Source organism: Humulus lupulus, chromosome X (assembly GCF_963169125.1).
Source record: "Humulus lupulus chromosome X, drHumLupu1.1, whole genome shotgun sequence".
In the NCBI taxonomy this organism is placed as follows: Eukaryota; Viridiplantae; Streptophyta; class Magnoliopsida; order Rosales; family Cannabaceae; genus Humulus; species Humulus lupulus.
This window is the reverse complement of record NC_084802.1, coordinates 247,852,221-247,861,995: the sequence shown is the minus strand read 5'-3', so window position 1 is coordinate 247,861,995 and position 9,775 is coordinate 247,852,221. Positions and strand designations below refer to the sequence as shown.

Below are 9,775 nucleotides of genomic sequence, written 5' to 3'. Positions count from 1 at the left end.
TCCAAATCTACCTGGGAAAAAGTTTAACAAAAAAAAATAATAAAAAAAAAAGACATAAAATAATTCTACTTCTGATTTCTGAGGGTGGATGAATCATCACGAAACTTCCAGTGACACTTCTTCCAATTCATTTGCCACTCCTACTGGAACTCCTTCCACCAATCCTGCTTCTCCACAAACTTTCGCTGATAATAACCCATTCGCAATGGCTCGCAATGATGAAATCCAACCAAGAACTCTCAATGACTACCTCCATCCTACTCGTACTTCCACGCCTTCATGCATTATCTTCCCTCCTAATATGCCCGCATTAGATTTTAAAGCTGGCATGATCCAACTCTTGCCCACGTTTCATGGAATGGAAAACGAAAGCCCATACGTGCATATTAGAGAATTCGAGGAGGTAGTAGCCACATTCTTTAACCGAGCTGAAAATGCCGATGCTGTGCGACTGAAGTTCTTCCCTTTCTCCTTGAAGGACAAAGCCAAAAGTTGGTTATACTCTTTGAGACCTAGGTCGATTGGAACATGGGAGGAGATGACCAAATCTTTCTTTCTCAAACACTTCCCCAGCCAAAAGACCAACAGTCTCAAACGACAGATTTCCACATTTTCCCAAAAGGACAATGAAACGTTCTATCAAGTCTGAGAAAGATTCAAAGATCTGTTAAATCAATGCCCGCACCATGGCTATGAGAACTGGCGTTTGGTCAGTTACTTCTATGAAGGCCTCACGAGTCGTGAGCACCAGTTTGTAGAAATTCTATGCAATGGTTAATTCCTCGAAAAAGAGCCAGACGATGCTCTTGAATATCTCGAAGAAACCGCAAAAAAGTCTCACATCTGGACTGGTCCAAGTGCTGCTGACAGTACCAACCGACACAAACCATCTGGGATCTATCAACTTCGATAAGAGGATAATGTTAAGGCCCAACTCGAAGCTTTGAAAAATCAGTTTGAGGTCTTAATGATGAAGAATAGCAAAAAATCGCACATGATCGCTCAAGCAGAAACGCAAGAACCTTGCTTTGTTTGAGGACGGACAGAGCACTTAGCTAAGGACTACTTAGCTTTGAATGAAATGAGGGGGGTTTATGAGGAGCAATGCAATGCCTTAGGGTCATATAACAAGCCATTCTCCCATACGTACAACCCCTGGTTGGAGAAACCACCCAAATTTCAGTTGGAGAGATTCCAACCAAGCTCAATCGTCTGGAGGCCAATGGAGAAATGAGCAACAAGTTCAACCATCAAAGGCATATTCTGCACCTCAATACAATGCTCATCCACAACGAAACTCTCTCGAGAATACTCTTCGTGCATTCATGGAGGAACAATCCCAACTGAATTGCCAACTGATGGAAGAAATCAAGGAAATGAAATGTCAATTCTCAAAATTGACTGAATCCTTGGCAATTCCTGAAAAAGGAAAACTTCCTTCCCAACCGAAATTCAATGTTCAAGGCCAACACATGGGCCAATCTTCAAATTCAAATGATCAAAACGTCAAAAAAGTGAATGCCATCACGACGAGAAGCGGTAAAACTTTGCCAGACCCACCCATTAAATCCAACACTCCCAGTTCTCCAAAAGTCATTTCCGAAAATCCACCACTCAATGCAACTCCAAAGATACAATTTCCCCAGGCTTTGAAACCTATTGGGAAACTTCCTGATAACCGAGCTGAACTCCTTGAGCACTTGACACAAGTGAAGATTAATCTTCCATTGCTTCACATCATTAAACAAGTGCCTACTTATGCGAAAATCATCAAGGATCTTTGCACTGCAAAAAGGAAGCACCATGTCAAGAAGACTGCCTTCTTGACCGAGCAAGTGAGTGCGGTGATTGAACAAAAGGCACCGCCGAAATACAAAGATCCCGGTTGTCCCACCATTTCTTGCCAAATTGGGACCCATAAGTCAGCCAAGCCTTACTTGATCTTGGCGCGAGTGTAAATCTCATGCCTTACTCTGTATACTCGCAACTTGGTCTTGGAGAAATGAAGCCAACATCTGTTGTGCTACAGCTTGCTGACCGCTCCACCAAAAAGCCTAGGGTTATTGTTGAGGATGTTTTAGTTCAAATTGAAAAATTCTATTACCCCGTGGATTTTCTTATTCTCGATACCCAATCTGTGGTGAACATGGAGTCTAAAATTCCTATTATCCTTGGAAAACCATTCCTTACTACTGCAAATGGTTTGATCAATTGTCGGAATGGTCTAATGAAGATATCGTTTGGAAACATGACTCTTGAAGTCAATATCTTCCACATCGGGAAACAACCTCGAGAAGATGATGAATGCTATGAAACATTCATGATTGACTCTTTAATTCCTAAGGAGGTTCAATTGCGAAGCAACATTGATAATCTTGATGAGCTCCTCCTTTTGTCTGACAACGAAATTCCCAATTCTATTGAGTCTACTCTTGCAGTATAAGATTGCATAGACTCACGCAATAGACGGACTCAGTTTTGGCAACCTCGCTTTGAAGAGCTACCTCGTGAGAGGTCACAGCCGAAAACTTCAGCCGAAGACGTTCCAATTGTTCAATTGACCCAACTTCCCGAGGGTTTGAAACTTGCCTTCTTGGGAGACGGTGAAACCTTTCTAGTTATCATCTCGTCCAACCTTCAAAATTCTCAAGAATTGCAGTTACTCGAGCTACTGCGAACGCATAAATCTGCGATAGGTTGGACGCTTGCTGATATCAAAGGTATTAGCCCTTTAATTTGCTCCCATCGAATCAATCTGGAGGATGAGGCTATCCCTCGAAGAGACCCTCAAAGGCGACTGAACCCCACAATGAAAGAAGTTGTGAAAAATGAAGTTCTGAAATTGCTAGACGCTAGTATTATTTACCTGGTAGCAGATAGCAAATGGGTCAGTCCAACTCAAGTCGTGCCCAAGAAATCTGGTGTCACTGTTATCCAAAACTAAAAAGGGGTCCTTGTCCCCACAAAAACGGTGACGGGGTGGCGCATGTGCATTGATTATAGAAAATTAAATGCCGCCTCCCGCAAAGATCATTTTCCACTCCCATTCATTGATCAAATCCTTGAACGTGTAGTTGGTCATCCTTTCTATTGCTTTCTTGATGGTTATTCTGGCTATTATCAAATTGAGATTGCATTGGAGGATCAAGAGAAGACCACTTTCACTTGTCCCTTTGGCACTTTTGCTTTCCGGCGTATGCCATTTGGCTTGTGTAATGCACCAGCTACTTTCCAAAGATGCATGATGAGCATCTTTAGTGACATGATCAAAAAATCAATGGAAGTATTCATGGATGACTTAACCGTTTTTGGAAACTCCTTCGAGACATGTCTTCTTCATCTTGAAGCTGTTTTAAAATGATGCATCGAGAAAGGACTTGTAACGACCCAAATTCAGTGTTAAGGCTTAAGGGCCTGGAGTAGTATGCCTAGAGGGCATAATGGGATTTTTGTGTGTGTGTCTTTAATGAGCTTAATGCATGATTACGATTTATTGCACGTTATATGATTATTTGATTATTTGAGATGCACGACTATGTGAATTAGTATGCATATAGACCTGATTGTCTTAGAATGAGCATGATTGTAATTTGGCCATTTTAGAGCACAACTGTGATAATTGTATTATGTAATCGTGCCATGTGAGTGTGATGTTATTATCAGGATGCACGCATCGAGACGGTCCTAGTGTGCCAGTTAGTCTAAAAGTCACAACGGGATGTTGTACCCGGCTCGGGAGGAGCCTAGGGGTACTTCGGGAATCTTATAAGTGAGTTGAGAATGAGTGGTTAGTTATTGGTAATTGGGTAACCTGGGTAACCATTTGTAACTGCTGTGAGTAACAAGTTTTAGATAGAAAATGGTAGAAATAAAGTAGAAGTGAAAGGACTTAAGTGCCCTTGAAGGTTTAGTTAGGAAGGGTTATGAAGAAGGGGTAAAATGGTCTTTTGGCAAGGGTAATAGACAAATTGCAGCTGGGATTTAGGGGGGCACGGTTTGGGCATTTGGGTTCACTAGTGGTTTTGATAAAATTAGAAGAGAAGGAAAAGAAGAGGAGAGAAAGGCTAGGGCAAGAAGAAGATAGAAGAAGAGGTGTAGAAAGGGCTGAAGTGGGAGCTTAGGAGGAGTTCAAGGAAACTTTTAGGGTGGATTCCACTCTTGAGGTAAGGATCTTATGCATATTTAAGTTTGTTTTCTGTGTTGATGTGAGGAATTTAATGCTTGAGTTAAGATTTTCATGGGTTTTGGTTTGAGTTGCTGAATTTGAGATCAAAGGTGTGGATCTTGGGTGTGTTGATGTTTTGATCTTGATCCTAGTGTTTATAGGGTGTTAGATTGTTCATATGAAGTTTGGATTTGAGTTTTGGGGTTTAGGTATTGGTTTGGGGTGATTTGGAGAGGTTGAAGCTCGGGAAAACGCGAAGGAAAAACCCAGAATTCTGGGCCTGCGAAGGCGTGCTGCGGCGAGGGAGCCCCTGACTGATGGGTGCCGCAGCACAAGAAAGTTGTGCCGCGGCACAAGGCCAATTTCAGGATATCATTTTTGGCAATTTTAGGCCTTTGCTCCGGGGGTTCGGGGGATGTCTCCGGGGTGTTGTTTTAAGGTTTTAGAGGTCCCGGGAGTACGGGATTGGTCCCGGGAAGTGGTTTTGGGCTTGGTTAGTATTAAAAGTGTTTTATGTGTGTTGTGACTAGGATTTCGGAGAGGCTCGTGCTAGTGGACTGTGCTCGTGATCGTGGTGCATCGGAAAGCACGGAATACAGGTAAGAAAACCGTAACACCCGAGAATAGGGCATGGGCCCATTGTGTGATTATAGGACACGACCCTAGCTTGTATTGTGTGCAAATGTGTAATCTAGATGAACTATTGTATGTTTGAATGGTTATTTCATAATGTATGATATGTGTGATTATAATGGAATGAACGGCAAGGCCGAGAGCGGCAAAGGCCGGGTACGGCAAAGGCCGGGTACGGCAGTGGGGCCGGAAGTAACGCTCATCACATGGGATGCTATAGCGAGGGTGGGACCCAAGGGATACATGAGTTATCCTACGGTAATGACCGAGACCCCAAGCTTTGGTAAGGCCTCTGGGGCGGCATGGCCGTGCTTGTTTAAATTGATGATTTTCCTATTTATTAGTGAATTATGCCAGTGATATTATTTGCATATGTTATGTGCTATTTGGGTTTTCTTGCTGGGCTTCGGTTCACGGGTGCTCCGTGTGGCAGGTAAAAGCAAGGAGTCAGTCAACCGGCCATGAGTATGGAGAGCGTGGGGGCGGCGCGTACATGTTCGGCCTGCCCGACTGCTTTGGTTGGGGGCATTTTGTAAATGGCTGTATTGATCCATTCTTTTGATAGTTAACCTGGTGTAAATCTATTTTTTTGAGTTGTAAATATTTTGTAAACCTTATTTTGGGATCCCAGATGTTTTATACTTAACGTTTTCAATGAAGTTAAACATTTTAAAAGAATACAGCCTTAAATTCTGATTTATCCACACTTTTGGTTTTAGAAGCCACTTAGAGTCAGTCAAAAGCACGATTTCTATTTTAAACTCACTATGTATCGGCTCTAAGGTAGTAGGGCGTTACAGGAATTTTCCTCAATTGGGAGAAATGAAACTTCATGGTATCTTCTGGCATAGTCTTAGGCCACATTGCTTCTGAAAAAGGAATTGAGGTTGATCAATCCAAAGTCGACCTTATCTCCAACCTGCCGACTCCTAAGACTGTCAAAGATGTTAGGTCATTTCTTGGTCATGCTGGTTTCTATAGGAGGTTCATACAAAATTTTTCAATGATTGCCCGTCCGCTAAGAAACTTCCTCGCCAAAGATGCCACTTTTGAATGGACACCTAAGTGTGAGGAATCATTCCGAACACTTGTCAATTCACTCACTTCCTCTCCCATCATTCAGTCACCTGATTGGAGTCTTCCTTTCGAGATCATATGTGACGCCAGCAACTTTGCTGTGGGAGCTGTGCTAGGTCAACGAAGGGAGGGGAAACCCTTTGTTGTCTATTATGCAAGCCGAACTCTCAATAGTGCTCAAATGAACTATTCCACTACTGAAAAAGAGTTGCTTGCCGTTGTCTTTGCTCTTGACAAATTTCGCTCTTATTTGATTGGATCACCTATTACGATCTTCACAGATCACTCCGCCCTTAAGTATCTCCTTTCCAAAAAGGATGGTAAGGCGCGATTAATACGATGGATCCTTCTCCTGCAAGAATTTGATATAACAATCAAAGACAAGAAAGGTGTTGAAAATGTCATCGCGGACCACTTGTCCCGACTTGAATTCAGCGATCCCGCTAACGGTCCACCTATTCATGATGATTTCCCCGATGAACAATTGCTTTCTGTTGCTAAGTTGCCGTGGTACGCTCACATTGTAAACTACTTAGTAACCGGTGAACTCCCATCTGAATGGAGTTCACAAGACAAACGCAAATTTCTGGTCGAGGTGCGCAATTTCTTTTGGGATGACCCATACTTATTCAAGTATTGCCCTGACCAAATCATGCGAAGATGCATCCACGACGATAAGGTGTCTAGTGTGCTGAATTTTCGCCCCAATGATGCTTGTGGTGGTCACTTCTCTATGAAGAAAACCACTGCAAAAATCTTACAATGCGGTCTTTACTGGCCCACTCTGTTCAAAGACACCAATGATTTCTGTCGTTCTTGTGCACGGTGCCAGAAGTTAGGATCCTTATCCCGTCGGCACATGATGCCCTTGAACCCAATTCTTGTTATCGAAATATTTGATTGTTGGGGGATAGACTTTATGGGACCATTTCCATCTTCTTTTGGCTACCTTTACATTCTCCTCGCTGTGGATTATGTTTCCAAATGGGTCGAGGCTGTACCATGTCGAACCAATGATAACGCTATAGCTGTCAAATTCTTGAAAGAAAATGTGTTATCAAGGTTCGGTACCCCTCGCGCTATCATCAGTGATCAAGGTACTCATTTTTGCAACCGATCCTTTAAGGCTCTTATGCGCAAGTACGGTGTACTTCATAAAGTTGCAAATGCCTATCATCCACAGACTAATGGTCAAGCTGAGTTAGCCAATAGGGAGATAAAACACATTCTGGAAAAGACGGCAAATCCTGACCGCAAAGATTGGTCTACACGTCTTCTAGACGCTCTTTGGGCATACCGCACAGCTTTCAAATCCCCTCTTGGGATGTCTCCCTATCGGCTTGTCTTTGGAAAAGCCTGTCATTTACCTGTCGAGCTCGAGCATAAAGCGTATTGGGATATCAAAGCCCTAAACTTTGATCTGAATGTCGCAGGTATCAATCGCAAACTCTAGTTGTCCGAAATTGAGGAACTGAGAAACGATGCATATGAAAATTCTAGGATTTATAAAGAAAAATTAAAAATCGCTCACGATAAAAAAATCCTGCGAAAACACTTTGAGCCAAATCAGAAAGTGCATTTGTACGATTCTTGCTTGCACTTGCATCCCGGTAAACTGCGATCGCAATGGACTGGTCCATTTGTAGTGAAGCAAGTGTTTCCCAACGGTTCGGTGGAGGTCGAGGACCCAACCGATGGGAGAATTAGTGTGAGTCGTGTTGAAGAGGTCCTTCTTAAGGACTCAATCTATACACTCTGAAGTTCTAAATGGTTTGTTGTTGTTCATTTTATTTTTCATTATCTTTATTTTTCTGTCTTTCTTTTATTTTTGTATGCTTTCGTTTTTGTATTTTCTTTGTTTTAGGGTATTGTTACCAGGCTATTTTCGCTCTCGCCTCATGGACATGGTCATCATCCAGGTGTTATCTTTCCTTACCTTTTTCATTGCTTATTCATTTTGACATTGAGGACACTGTCTGATTTTTGGTTGGGGGTGGTGAGCATGCATTGGCTTTCATTTGGAAAATCTTATTGTTACGTCATTAGCATTCATTTGGAAAACATTATTGTCTTGTTGATTTTTTTAAGTCAAATTTTCTCAAAATTATCCAAGCATGAGTATAACTTGTCGGTTTGAGTCAGTTTTTACTATGTTTAGCTATTAAGAAGTGATTTTGAGAGTTCTTTTGTGCACTTTCCAAACATGTGATAAATTGGTTGTTAACACAAATAGTTGAGAGAAATTTCAAGTTTAAAGTTTTTCATTTCTTGGTGAGTTGTGAGAGTTGAGAAAACAATTTTTTGAACTTTTATTGATCATTTGAGTTGGTAAAGTCACATCTTTGGAATTTAAAACATGACATTTACTAGAGGGATGTTTTTCATTTAAGAAAAGTCTTTGTAATAAATTTGTGTTCTATTTATTGTATCTGTAATTTTTTTTTTATTTTTGTGTTGTCTCTTGTAAAAAAAAATAATAATGAAAAAAGAAATTATAAAAAAAGAAGAAAAAAAAATAGATAAATGAAAAAGAAAAAAAAAAAAAAGAACAAGAGCAACACTTCCTTCTATTATTTTGTAGTTGTTGAAAAAAAAAACATATATATTTCTTTTTCTTTTTTTTTTTTTATCAAGAAAAGGAGATTTTACTGATCAACACAAACTGGTACAGCTACAAACCAGAGCTAAAACTCCACCTCAACACAAACTAGAAATAAAATGAATCATTAGTTTAGCTCTAGAAGCCACAATCTTAGATCTAAGATTAATACCAAGAACTCTAGCTATTACAGAGGATTTAATCAAGTTGATTACAGAAGAAATCATAAGACAACTACTGTCAAAGTAACATCTATTCCGAGTATACCAGATAAAATAAACTGAAGCTGCAAGAGCAGCTAAAGCAATCCAGTCCTTATAGCTTTTCCTGTCTACCTCCAGCCAATTACACCAGTCAGAAAATTTTGAGGGCCAAAAGAGACCACGCAACCACTCAAAGATAGACTGCACCACTCTCTTAGAAAAGACACACTCAAAAAATAAATGAGAGTGACTTTCAGCCTCATGATAACAGATCGGGCACATCAGAGAAGAAAGAGGAATATGACAGTAATGCAAGATATCCCTTGTGGGCAACTTTTGATGAACAGATTGCCACAGAAAGAATTTGTGATTAGGCACTGAGATATTGCACCAAACTGCTTTCATGCTAAGCTTTGGACTGCTAGGTAGAAACAGATGATAGAGCCTGTTCAGGTTCAACTTCCCATGAGCTGAAACAGATTCTAGCAGCGATAATGAGAGAACTTTGCTGATCTTGATCAGTTTTTTCCAATACCAACTTGAATCTTTGTGCAAATTATAATCCCAAATCTGAGTCCCCTTCAAGTAAATACAGTTAACCCACTTAACCCAAAGCAAATCCTGTTTAGAGGAGATAGCCCAAATGAATTTAGCAAGCAGCACTCGATTCCATAGAGGCCCCTCCTTGAATCCTAACCCTCCATGACTTTTTGGGCAACAAACTTGTTCCCAAGAAGTAAGATGAAACTTGCTCCTAGTTCCTTTTCCTCTCCATAGGAACAATCTGCAAAGATGGTCAATCTCCTTAAGGATACTCTGAGGTAAGAGGAAAATACTCATCCAGTAGTTCCTAATACCCAACAGAACAGACTTAATCAGCTGGACCCGCCCTGCATAGGAGAGGTTCCTACTAGCCCAAACACACAATCTCTGTCTGATTTTCTTTAGAATTAAATCACAATCCATTGCCTTCCATTTTGTTGGTCTCAAAGGCAGGCCAAGATATGTCAGAGGAAACTCCCCTTCAACCAACTGGGAAATATTCAGCAGAACAGATTTTTCAGGGACCGAAATACCTCCAAAATAAACTCTAGATTT

At 41.0% G+C, this 9,775-nt stretch overlaps 1 non-coding gene across 1 annotated transcript; it reads right to left on the bottom strand.

The window, feature by feature from the left end:
• Positions 1–586: 586 nt before the first annotated feature.
• Positions 587–693, bottom strand: LOC133807656 (small nucleolar RNA R71). The gene has a single exon (XR_009879557.1). It is a non-coding gene; the product is annotated as a small nucleolar RNA R71 (small nucleolar RNA).
• Between the last annotated feature and the right edge of the window lie 9,082 nt (positions 694–9,775).